This window comes from Papaver somniferum, chromosome 1 (genome assembly GCF_003573695.1).
Source record: "Papaver somniferum cultivar HN1 chromosome 1, ASM357369v1, whole genome shotgun sequence".
NCBI lineage: Eukaryota > Viridiplantae > Streptophyta > Magnoliopsida > Ranunculales > Papaveraceae > Papaver > Papaver somniferum.
Window position 1 is genome coordinate 136,654,920 of NC_039358.1, and position 13,537 is coordinate 136,668,456.

General features: G+C 37.2%; 1 pseudogene; it reads left to right on the forward strand.

Annotated features, from left to right (window-relative positions):
* Positions 1-5,992, forward strand: part of LOC113301952 — a 31,513-nt pseudogene extending 25,521 nt beyond the window's left edge.
* Positions 5,993-13,537: the final 7,545 nt, after the last annotated feature.

Consider the following 13,537-nt stretch of genomic DNA (forward strand, 5'->3'; position numbering starts at 1 on the left):
ATTTACTAACTTTTTACCCACATGACAAAGCCTACCATGCCAAACATTAAAATTGCAAACCATATAAGCAGAAGAATCAATTTTATTCATAGCATCAACATTAAGCTTAAACATTCCATCAGTAGCATAACCCTTTCCTACAAAATTCTTATTCTTAGTTATAGTGTAAATATCAGACCCAATAGTTTGATACAACCCAGCCTTGTTGAGAAGATAGCCGGAAACAAGGTTCTTTCTCATTTCTGGAGTGTGAAGGACATCTTTCAGCATGAGTGTCTTCCCAGAAGTAAACTTCAACTCTACCGTACCAGAACCTTTCACCATAGTGCTGTGGGAGTTTCCCAATAACACTTTCTTGTCCTTGGTTTCAGCATAAGTCTTAAACATGGACCTATCAAAACAACAATGACGCGAAGCACCACTGTCTATCCACCACCCATCAGATCCACCAACCATGTAGAACTCTGGATCAGAGACCATGGCAATTATAACGTCACCCACAGCATTAGCTTGTGCGTTATTCTTTTCCTTGTTAAATCTGCAATTCCTAGCCATGTGGTTTGGTTTATTACAGATATAACAAAGAAATTCAGAATTGGAATTCTGTCCATTTTTCGATGGGTGTTGGTTCTTGTTTTGATTAGGCCTTCCTCCTTTCTTCTGGTTCGGGTTAGGTTTCATATCCCTTTTCTTAGGTTTTAAATTCGGATGAGTCTTATTGTTAGAAACAATGAGAATCTCTTCCTTCTTATCTTGTTTACGAGCTTCTTCCTCAACCCTGAGCTTAACAATCAAACTTTCAAGAGAAAATTCTTTAGTCTTGTGACGCAAAGTATTACGAAAATCTTTCCAGCTAGGTGGTAACTTGTCAATCATTACAGAAACTTGAAATTGTTCATCAGTTTTCATACCTTCGGCCACAATTTCGTGGTAAATTTTTTGAAGTTCATGAGCCTGTGCAACAACTGATCTATCATCCACCATTTGGTATCTCACATACCGGCTCACAGCATATTTCTTTGAACCCGCTTCCTCAGTGTCATATTTTTTCTGTAATGCATCCCATACATCTTTAGCAGTTTCAAAAGTTGAATAATACTCATATAAATCGTCAGATAATGCATTAAGAATGTAGTTTTTGCAATCAAAGTCATTATCGATCCATTTGTCGATGGCCTTTTGTTTTTCCTCGGGAGTTTGAGAAACAACTTCTTCAACACCACCGGTAGGAGGTGGATCTGTAGCAGCACCACCGCCAGCAGCAACAGCAGCAGTCTTATCAGCAGCAGGTTCCAGGGTTCCAGGATGAACACTCGACACAATCATATGCAGCTTCATCAGTTTGAGATAAAAGAACATTTTCAGCTTCCATCTTCTGAAATGCAACCCTTCAAATTTGAAAGGCTTGTTGGTATCATCAACGCGCTTCTTTTCATTCTCCATAGCAGAAAAGAAACACCTTAAAATTGTTGGAAACAAAGCACTATAATCAAATAACACAAAGAAACCGCTGAGTCGCGTACTAGGTCGCTATCTTTAAGGTGTTTCGCGACTCTGTCTCTTGATTGTGCTAGCAGTCAGTTTTTTGTCGAAACCCTATGGGATAAAACAGCTTATCTCTTTCGATTTCTCTGCACTGAGAAATCGAATCAATAATAACTCTTTCAACAACACTTGCTCAGAAAACTTGACGAAATAAAAATAACGTTCTATCTTTTCTCTTCCAGAAACCAGTTTTTTTTTTTATAATCAAAAAGAATCAATGGAATTAATGGAAAATTAATTTTCGATTAAATGCCAATTAAATTTCTTTGTAACAGCAAAAAAACGGCCGTATTAAAATTTCAACATTAACTGTAATTAATCATGATATAATTATCTTAATACGTTTTGAAAATTTAAGGCCGCTCCCGGACTAATGTAATATAATATATAGTATAAATAGTATATACCCTAGTGAAATTGTGTGGGGTGGGAATTGAACCCATGCCTATAGTGTGGGAGCTCAAAACAATACCACCATACTATCTCTCTAACTTTGGCATATTATTACAAAACCATGTTTTTAAATATATACCCCAACAATCCCCCACTTATATTTTAAAACATTGAGCAAGTGCTATACAGTTGTGCATAAGCAAAGGTGCCTTTCGACTTGAACCTCTACATAGTGTTGAACTTTCTAAGTATCAGGTAACTAGAGTGACTCTCGTCTTGAACTCTAACTAATAATAGATTATACAACACACACAACTATATCTTAGAGTAAAGTTCTTAATTTTGCACATTAGGGCCATGTGCTTATCCCTTTCTTAACGAACGATCTAGAGAAATGCCCAAGTTCTCATAGAAGGCGGCCACACCTTCACATTCGTATAGGTGAGTCTATCAAGGATACTCCTGTATATCCCACTCTTAACTTATGAGCTATAGACATCATTAAGAGTTTAAACACTCAACCTGTTTCCCACTTCAGGATATCATGCTATGGGAATGCATGACTCTATCATATTATTTGTAACTTCGTCTAGTCCCTTTGAACCTATTTCTAGGTTGGGTATCCATTACAAATGACTCAACTTCTCACGGGCAAAAGTCCCATACTTTTAGAGATATTCCATACCTTTTCTCTTGCTAATCCTTTCGTCAAAGTATCAGCTATATTTCCTTCAGACCTTACATGATCTACTCTAACAACACCAGTTGTGAGAAATTCTCTAACTGTGTCGTGCTTTCGACGTATCTGTCGATTCTTACTGTTATTATAACAGTTCTCTACTACTCCGATAGAGGATTATATGGTGCAGTTCTTTCATGTATAATGCCATTAGTTTGATAAATTTCAGTAAAAGGAGAAGAATCATATTCAGTGCCTCTATCACTACGAAATCTCTTAATTTTCCTACCAAATTGATTTTCAATTTCAGCAATAAAAATCTTAAACTTTTCAATAGCTTCGTTCTTATGGCTCAACAAATAAACATAAGTATAATTAGAACAATCATCAATGAACGTCATGATATACCTCTTGCCATTTCTAGTTAGGATACCTTCATATTCACACAAATCAGAATGTATTAAGTCTAGTGGTTTCGATTCTCTTACAACAGATTTATGTGAAGTCTTGGTTATTTTTGCTTGACTACAGTATTCACATTTTTCAAAATCATTTTCAGAAAATTCAGGGAGGACACCTAACTTACTCATGTTATTTACTAACTTTTTACCCACATGACAAAGCCTACCATGCCAAACATTAAAATTGCAAACCATATAAGCAGAAGAATCAATTTTATTCATAGCATCAACATTAAGCTTAAACATTCCATCAGTAGCATAACCCTTTCCTACAAAATTCTTATTCTTAGTTATAGTGTAAATATCAGACCCAATAGTTTGATACAACCCAGCCTTGTTGAGAAGATAGCCGGAAACAAGGTTCTTTCTCATTTCTGGATTGTGAAGGACATCTTTCAGCATGAGTGTCTTCCCAGAAGTAAACTTCAACTCTACCGTACCAGAACCTTTCACCATAGTGCTGTGGGAGTCTCCCAATAACACTTTCTTGTCCTTGGTTTCAGCATAAGTCTTAAACATGGACCTATCAAAACAACAATGACGCGAAGCACCACTGTCTATCCACCACCCATCAGATCCACCAACCATGTAGAACTCTGGATCAGAGACCATGGCAATTATAACGTCACCCACAGCATTAGCTTGTGCGTTATTCTTTTCCTTGTTAAATCTGCAATTCCTAGCCATGTGGTTTGGTTTATTACAGATATAACAAAGAAATTCAGAATTGGAATTCTGTCCATTTTTCGATGGGTGTTGGTTCTTGTTTTGATTAGGCCTTCCTCATTTCTTCTGGTTCGGGTTAGGTTTCATATCCCTTTTCTTAGGTTTTAAATTCGGATGAGTCTTATTGTTAGAAACAATGAGAATCTCTTCCTTCTTATCTTGTTTTCGAGCTTCTTCCTCAACCCTGAGCTTAACAATCAAACTTTCAAGAGAAAATTCTTTAGTCTTGTGACGCAAAGTATTACGAAAATCTTTCCAGCTAGGTGGTAACTTGTCAATCATTACAGAAACTTGAAATTGTTCATCAGTTTTCATACCTTCGGCCACAATTTCGTGGTAAATTTTTTGAAGTTCATGAGCCTGTGCAACAACTGATCTATCATCCACCATTTGGTATCTCACATACCGGCTCACAACATATTTCTTTGAACCCGCTTCCTCGGTGTCATATTTTTTCTGTAATGCATCCCATACATCTTTAGCAGTTTCAAAAGTTGAATAATACTCATATAAATCGTCAGATAATGCATTAAGAATGTAGTTTTTGCAATCAAAGTCATTATCGATCCATTTGTCGATGGCCTTTTGTTTTTCCTCGGGAGTTTGAGAAACAACTTCTTCAACACCACCGGTAGGAGGTGGATCTGTAGCAGCACCACCGCCAGCAGCAACAGCAGCAGCAACAGCAGCAGTCTTATCAGCAGCAGGTTCCAGGGTTCCAGGATGAACACTCGACACAATCATATGCAGCTTCATCAATTTGAGATAAAAGAACATCTTCAGCTTCCATCTTCTGAAATGCAACCCTTCAAATTTGAAAGGCTTGTTGGTATCATCAACGCGCTTCTTTTCATTCTCCATAGCAGAAACGTACACCTTAAAATTGTTGGAAACAAAGCACTATAATCAAATTACACAAAGAAACCGCTGAGTCGCGTACTAGGTCGCTATCTTTAAGGTGTTTCGCGACTCTGCCTCTTGATTGTGCTAGCAGTCAGTTTTTTGTCGAAACCCTATGGGATAAAACAACTTATCTCTTTCTATTTCTCTGCACTGAGAAATCGAATCAATAATAACTCTTTCAACAACACTTGCTCAGAAAAACTTGACGAAATAAAAATAACGTTCTATATCTTTTCTTCCAGAAACCAGTTTTTTTTTTTTTTTATAATCAAAAAGAATCAATGGAATTAATGGAAAATTAATTTTCGATTAAATGCCAATTAAATTTCTTTGTAACAGCAAAAAAACGGCCGTATTAAAATTTCAACATTAACTGTAATTAATCATGATATAATTATCTTAATACGTTTTGAAAATTTAAGTTAAAAACAGCAAAAAAATTGTTTCTGGATCAGCAGACCTCCCAAGACCCCCAAGGCCCCGCTCCCGGACTAATGTAATATAATATATAGTATAAATAGTATATACCCTAGTGAAATTGTGTGGGGTGGGAATTGAACCCATGCCTATAGTGTGGGAGCTCAAAACAATGCCACCATACTATCTCTCTAACTTTGGCATATTATTACAAAACTATGTTTTTAAATATATACCCCAACAGGTTATAACGAAATGTTGTGTAATGTGACCAGATGACAAGTCCATGGTTCCTGCCTTTTGCGTATCTGATCATCTCAACGTACACATACAGCTTGGCTGAGTTTTTATTATTAGGTGGCACACTTCAAGGATGGTGGAATGAGCAGAGGGTATGGATGTTTAAAAGGACAACCTCGTATTTGTTCGCAATCATTGATTCCATCAGCAAGCTATTAGGATTGTCCAAGTCAGCATTTGTCATCACGTCTAAGGTTGCAGAAGAAGACGTGTCCGAGAGGTATGAAAAAGAAATAATGGAGTTTGGAACTTCTTCACCCATTTTCACAACAATCATTGCAACCCTTGCTTTGATCAACCTCTTCAGTTTAGTTGGAGGTTTGAAAAAAGTGTTCATTGACATGAAACTCGAGATGACTGAGCAGCCATTGCTATACAAGTTGTCCAGTGTGGTTTTGTAGTACTTGTAAACTTACCAGTGTACCAAGGACTATTTAGAAAAGACAAGGGTCGGATTCCGCCTTCTGTGTCTCTCAAATCAGTCACTTTGGCTCTATCAATCTGTATTTTGGCATCTTCTTTGTGCTAGATTATGATTATTATGATGCTACATTAATGAGAAGTCAAATAATGTTGCGGGTAATAACATATTAGAGAGAGTTTGGTCCAGTTGACTGAGTCAACTGTCTGTTTGGTCCATTTTTAAAATATATATTACAGTTTGGTCCTACAAATTATGATTTGGTCCTAGGATGACATCATGGATGATGTATTTGTCATCTTGTAGTGGCAGAAATACCCTTTCAGATCCATATAGATAGGAATTTCTTAGTACAAAAGAAATCATTTTCTTTTTCTTTTTCTCTCTCTTAGTTTCAGATCTAGTTTCTTTCTTGTAGATGGGGAAAAACGATTTATTGATTTTTTAGGAAAGTGAAGAGACGACCGTTCGGACGAGACTCCTCAACCGAGCAAACTGCTTAACCTCACACAGATGCATTGCACGGGAGTGCTTTGAGTTCGAGAGATCAATCTGTAGGACTCCGGCCTAAACCAAGTCAATGGCCGTTCCAAAGTCAATTCGGTCACAAAGAGGAAGATGGATTGATCTATAGGAGGGAAGATGAGAATTGTGGGATCAATGATGATCAAGGATTGTGGATGTGTTGAAGGTTTCTGCAAGTATGTGAACTTTGTAAATAAGTTTCGATCGAGAGAATTATGTGTCTGTCCTCAGTTATCGATTTTGGACTTATTTATATTGTCAGAATAGTAAACAAATTTGATCCCAGTAAGTGTGACGGTTTCTTGAGTGAAAGAGTGGGAAAGTGGGAGATCGTGATAAAATCAGTTCCATGTCGTGTGCAGACTTGGTTGATCGTCCACCCACTACTTTGCTAACTCCCTCAACCGCTTGCACGACTTACTCACATTTCTCATCGTGGATGAACACACATGCTGTAGGTCACCAGACCAAAACCCTAATTGATATCCCCATGTGACGTGATCGATGTCTCACGATCGTGGAGTCTGCAAAGCAAACGTGTATTTGATTAGTCAGTCATTGACTTGATTAGACAGTGAGTCTAAGTTTTGTTGAATTGAGCATGATTGATGAATGCTCAGTGATTCATGGATTGAACATGTTTGTTGAGACGTATAGTTCTTGAATCAACATGATGATAGTTTGAGCAAGTATTGCTCGTTTGAGCAAATATTGCCCGTGTGATAAATCGTTGAATATTGATAGTTAAATCAATATTACCACTCTGAGCAACGTTGCTCGCGTCTGAGTAAAATTGTTGAATATTGATGGTTAAATCAATATTCCTCGTTTGAGCAAATATTGCTCGTCTGAGCGAATTATTGGTAGCATGACCAAATAAAATATTAATTAAAATATTGATAGATGGACCGAATATTATATAATTAATTAAGATGTTGATTGCTCGATCAATCATAAAATTATTAGTGTTTAAAATCGCTCAAAATTATGATTTGTTCGAAACCCTAATTTTGATCGATTGCTGATCAGTTAGTGATTTATTGAAAATCAACTGAGTGAAAGAGGGACCGACTACATGGGATGATGGACGATCATGTATTGCCCAGGTGCTCACATGAGCATGCACCAAAGTCTTTTGCTGACCAGTTGGTAAAAGGATGATTAAATGTTGGTTTAATCATTTATTAAAATAGTGCTCGTCTGAGCAGTAGGTAATAAAACCTAATTATGGAGAAGTGAGGGACCGACCAAGAGATCATAGGAACGGCTCTAGTGGTGTGGGACCAATTCATGGTCGTTTGAGCAAATTCCAAGTTGGTTGGAAAGAGTTTGGACCCAATATGAGCAATTAAGCAAATTAGGTCAGAATTATAAAGATATATGGGACCGGCTCCTTGCAAGCCTTAGGACCGGCCTTGGTCAGTCAAGGAAGCATGCCCATGTCATCATAATGTCCGTGTCTCAGTCATCATAATGCCCATGTCATCATCATAATGCCCAAGTTGGTTGGAAAGAGTTTTGATATTTTCTGATGCACGTTTGAGCAATATTTTGGATTTTCAGAAGAGTTTGATCTTTGACCGAAATTCTTGATTTTGCTCGAATGAGAAAGTAAAACTTTTCCCATTTAATCAATACTTTGAGAATATTAAAATAATAATATTTTAATATTTTTCGTGAGTAGCCTAGTCGGTCATGTGGCCATTTAACTTTTTGGCTTTTTCATCGTTTGAGCAATATTTGAAAAAATATGAAGAAACCAGGATTTTTGCTCAAACGGAGGAGTTTCATGAGATAAGGGAAATAATAATTATGAAAACAAGGGATTGCAAGGTGTGGGACCGGCCATGGCTAGGGCATGGCCGGCTGGCTAAGTAGCCCGGTCCCGTGACACTTTCCCCTATTTTTATTATTTTTCATCATTGAAGGAAAATATGGAGAAACCGTGAGTTTTGCTCAAACAAGGAAAGTTGCTCGAATGAAGGAGTCTTCATGAGATCATGAAAATAATAAAATAAGAAAAAATAAAGGAAGAGGCGTGGGGGACCGGCCGGTCGGTGGGACCGGTCCATAGGCGCCTCTTTTATATTTTATTATTATTATTATTTTCTCTCTCCTATTTTGCGTGGGTTTCCTCGTTTGTCCATATTTTTGAATGCTCGTTCGTGCATTTGGGTGCTCGTTCGTGCATCATCGTTGAGTACACTACACTATTTTCTTAGGGCTTACTCGGTGATAGTCCAGACGCCCGATTGTTGGATATTTATTATTAATTCATGAAATTCAGTTGAGAATGATTCATGAAATGGAGTAATAAAATGAGTTGAGTATCTATTACTAATCCATGGAATTCAGCCTGGGAATTCAAGGAACAGAGTAATGAGATAAAGTGGTTATCTATTACTAATCCATGGAATCTAGCCGGGGATAGCCATGGAACGGAGTAATGAGATATAATAGATTATTTTCTAGGAATTCAGTTGGCGAATGACACTAGAGTTAATCTATATGCAGAATCAAGATATGAGATAATTGAAGCATCATATTTGTTTTGATGGGTGTATAGTCAGGGAACAACGAACGGTGTGACGTCCTGAAGGCGTTCAACTCTCTAACAAACAATTATGTCTAAAGAACCGCCCAATCAACAAGATTCTATACACGGTCTCTCTACATAGTCACGGAACAACGTGCATCGTGACGTCCTGAAGGCGTTCAACTCTCTAACAAGCAATTATGTCTAGAGAACCGCCCAATCATGAAGATTCTATGTAGAGGTGGGTCTCTCTATGTAGTCAGGGAACAACGAACGACGTGACGTCCTGAATGCGTTAAACTATCTAACAAACAATTATGTATAGAGAACCGCCCAATCATTAAGATTCTACATAGAGGTGATGATGAAATGTGTGAAACATCGAACACTCAGCCTGAGGGTTTTCGTGAAACATATTCATCATAGCTCTGAGAGGAACGCTCACTCAGTCAGAGATCGTGAAGCGGTTCACGGATCGTAAAATATCAATCATCACATGCGTTCCTGAAGCCGGGTCAGAAACATGCAGTATCATGATTTTACGATTTTGACCTTTGTCGAAAATCCACCATCAAAATTAAGTCCCCTGCTTAGTGAGGGACAATCATGTTCCGCAGTAAGCACTAGATGGTGATTTTCCAGTTGACGAGACAAGCAGTTGAACTCAGTCGTACAAAGGTATTTTCAGAATCCTCGATTTTCTCAAATGGTGTCATGTACGAACAAATGCTCAGGGAAGGACCCTGATAGTATGATAGAGTTTCATCCCGTGAGCACGGAGATATGAGGCATTGCTGATTTTGTCGGTCGGACGTCCGGTTTTGGTCGGGTTAGCGTTTGCGGGCCCATGCCCAAAAAAGGAAATCCATGTTTTACTAGGTTTTGGAAATAAAATTGATATAAAAGGGAAGAAGCCCTAAAAAAAATTTAATTTTTGATTGACCGACCAAGCATCTCTTCTCCCTCACGTTCGAGCAAAGATTTTTTTTTTTATTTTTGTGTACGCCGGAGCTCCCCATCACCGACTTCCACCGGACGATTTCCGGCGCCGACAGAAGGTACGTGAATTTTTTTTTTTTTTTTGCTGTGTGTTTTTTCATGAGTTGTTCAAAAATAAAATTCCATGTATGTATGCATGCGTAGGTTTTATGAAAATTTGTTTTAGAAAACATACGCATGTTCGTTCGTTAGTTTAAGAAACGAGCAATAGTCGCTAATATGAAAGAGATTCATGAATCCTTGAATAAACATGATTTAGTTGCAGTAGATAAAATTTGTTTATGAGTTTCATAAAATCAAAATTTTACTTTCAAAGCATGATTTTTTTACGCAAATACCTTTAGATTCATACGTACGTTCGTAGTTAAAGTAATAAACAATAATCCTAAGATATTTTTTGAAATAGACATGCACTTCATGATAAAATTTTGTTTGTGAACTTTAAAAATTTTATTTGGAATAAGTTGACCTTTGAAAAAATAGAAAAGACCCTCATTTCATACGCAAACGCTCGTTTGAGCGAAAGATTTTAAAAAAATAAATAATAACTCACGTAATTTTTTTTACGTGAGTTTGATTTTTTTTTTTTTAATTTTGCTTAAAAAATCAAATTCTGATTTTTGGGTAATTGTTGGAAGCAAACAATTGTATGTGATAAAACAATGTCTATATGAGTTTTGTGATTTTATAGTGTGTACACGATAAAAAATTAGTAAATATTCACACGAAGACCTTATGTGAATTATTCATAATTTCGTGAAAACTCAGGTGTTGACTTTAAAAAATGACTTTTGCTCGTCTTTGTAGATTTGAAAGAGCGAGCAAGTTTTCAAAATTTTACGTTATTATTACTAAGTTCGTGAAACCATAAACAGGTAAGAGTTAAGGATTACCATTTAGACGCTGATGTGAGCATCATAATTATTTTGTTGCTTTGATTCCATTGTGTTGATGAAATTCGTATATGGATGTCATAGCAACTTCGCAAAGATGACTCATTCCCGTGGTAGCGCTTCTGAAAATGATGTTTCTAGAGAGGAAACTTCCATAGAGGATGTTTCTACAGACGCGTCTTCCAGAGATGATGATTCTTCCAGAAATGATGATTCCGGGACTTCCAAGGAGAAAGAGGAAACTCCTAAGACCAAGAACACCCTAAATACTGATGATGAATTCTTGGTGTTTTTGTGTAGACCCGAAAAGCGTCCCTCAGGTTCCTTGTTTCGGCTGCTCATAAATCCCAGGAGTACTACTCAGAACAAGTTAGTATCTTCTGAAGCAATAACTAGGTTCTGTTTGAGGGGGAAACACTATTTGGGTTCGCATGTGTAACTTAAGCTTTCTCGAAAGCCTATGGAACATTTCTCTGGATGGGCAAGGCATATGTTGGATCATAGTCATGTAAGGACCATGCTGGATCGTGCACAAGTGACACGAGCTATTCACAATCATCACGACATACCAGGTATGGTGGCTTTGCTTGCTCGCTGGTGTGTTCCTACTCATACTTTCATATGCATATGGGGAGAATTCACCATCACTTTAGAAGATGTAGTCGCTTTGTTGCATCTCCCAATTACTGGCAATTTCCCTGAAGAGCTCTCAGCAGAGGACAATGTGATATCTGACGTGTTGGAAATTACAACGCATGAATTCAACAAGTCACCCAAAAATTTCTATTCTCAATGGTTGAAACATTGGTGGCCGAGAGATATCTTGACCGTCGCTGCTTTCTTCGTATAATGTAAGTATTCCTTCGTATAATAAATCATGATACTTCTTGAATAAAATAATAATGATTGTTGCGGATATATCCAGGAGAACATTATTGTGGAATATCAACATGGTCATGTCGTTCATTTGTCTTCAAATAGTAGTGAGAAAGAGAACCTTCAAGAATCGGGACCGAATGGAGGTAATGGTGCTCCCAATGTTGATGCCGACTATATTAATCCTTCGAATGACTTGGAAACCCCTCAAGTAAGTATCCATCTCATATTCTCTTCATATAAGTATAATATTTCTGATTTGAGAATGAATGAATGATAATCCATATGAATGAATGAAATTTTTTAGTGAAATACGCCACGAGAAAATTCAGAACTCATCCTTTTAGCAAAACCGCCATAATATACCCATGTATTCTTATGCCCAGGAGATTTCCAAGCTTTGTTAAGGAAGCTTTTAGAGTTTTGAGCACGTTTAGGGGCCGAAATCAGTGAAACAATAAACTTCCAGGAGACCTTCAGAAAATTTTCAGCTGGCATGTAGTCCAATGTTTTGGCCACAACTATTCACTCGTTTATCCAATTTCTATGAAATTTTGATATGTTGTAGAAAACATACATACGAAGAGAATGGTATATGACTCAACCTTATTTTCCTTACCAATTTCTCCCAGTTCATCGTCTTATACATGGAAGTATAAAATCTCTTCAGACGAGCTTGTTGAAAAACGTGTTTTATGACTTCCACACTATTTTCTCATGTCTTGGATGTATAGTAAAGAACTTAGATAGTGTTAGCTCACTTAAATGCTGAATTTTATGATTGATTTTGGTTTCCATGCTTGAATTGCTCTAATCTCATGTAATCTTCGTATTAGGTACTAAATGGCGAAGTTGAGAATAATGGAGCGAATGATGATTCAAACCATATGGTGAATCGAGTTGATGATGTTACCATCTCTGCACCTCAATTCCATGAGAATATTGATACTGAATTTGTCAAGGAGAATGAAGCTCAAATCATCCTTACTTCAAAGATAGGAGCAACCGGACCCAGAATGGAAGAAATTGCCCAAGAAACTGCTCCCACAATTGTTGAAGCTGCTCCAATAATTGAGAACCGCATAATAGTGCATGAATACCGTAATGCATGGGTTATTTGTGATCCTCCATTCAGTGAGTCGCTCCCATATCACACATCAGTTGGTGGATTTAGCGTCCCATATGATATGCTGATATGTACGAAAAGCTATCGAAGATGTATGGTCACATCGTCATTGAAAGGGACCCAAAACTCAGTTACTTATTGACAATGAAAGTAGGAAATATTTTGCGTGTCATAGATGATATAAGGACCAGGGCGAGAAGTACTGTTACTCAAGATGTAGTCTTTGATTGGGAGTACAACTTGAAGAAATCTGAAGAACTTGGCTTCAACTTGAAGTGACTTCGTCAAAGTATCAACACCATTAAGGACGCAGTAGAGAATAATATTCCTTTTACCAGTGATGATGTGGTGGATAAAGTGGCTAAGATTGATGAATTGACTGAAAAGCTGGAGTTGGAGAAAGAGACCTTGCAAATCTTGGAGAATGCAGAGAAGCAGAAATCTTACTTTGCCGTCTTCCTTTAGTTTTCTTTCCATAATCTCTTGATCCTTGAACTTCTGAGAGATGTAAGGTTTTATTTTGGTTTTGAATTTTTGATTGGTTTTGAATTAGTGAGTGATTGAGGATTTTCTTCTTGGATTTGATAGAAATTTTTCTTAAAATAAAGAACTTTGATAAATTGCTGAATTTAAATACTGAATGCATGAATTGCAAACTCCTGGAGAAATTGAAAATACACGTGAAAGAAAATCCTAAAATGAAAACGTTAGGTACTTTGAGACTTCATGCCTTGAAC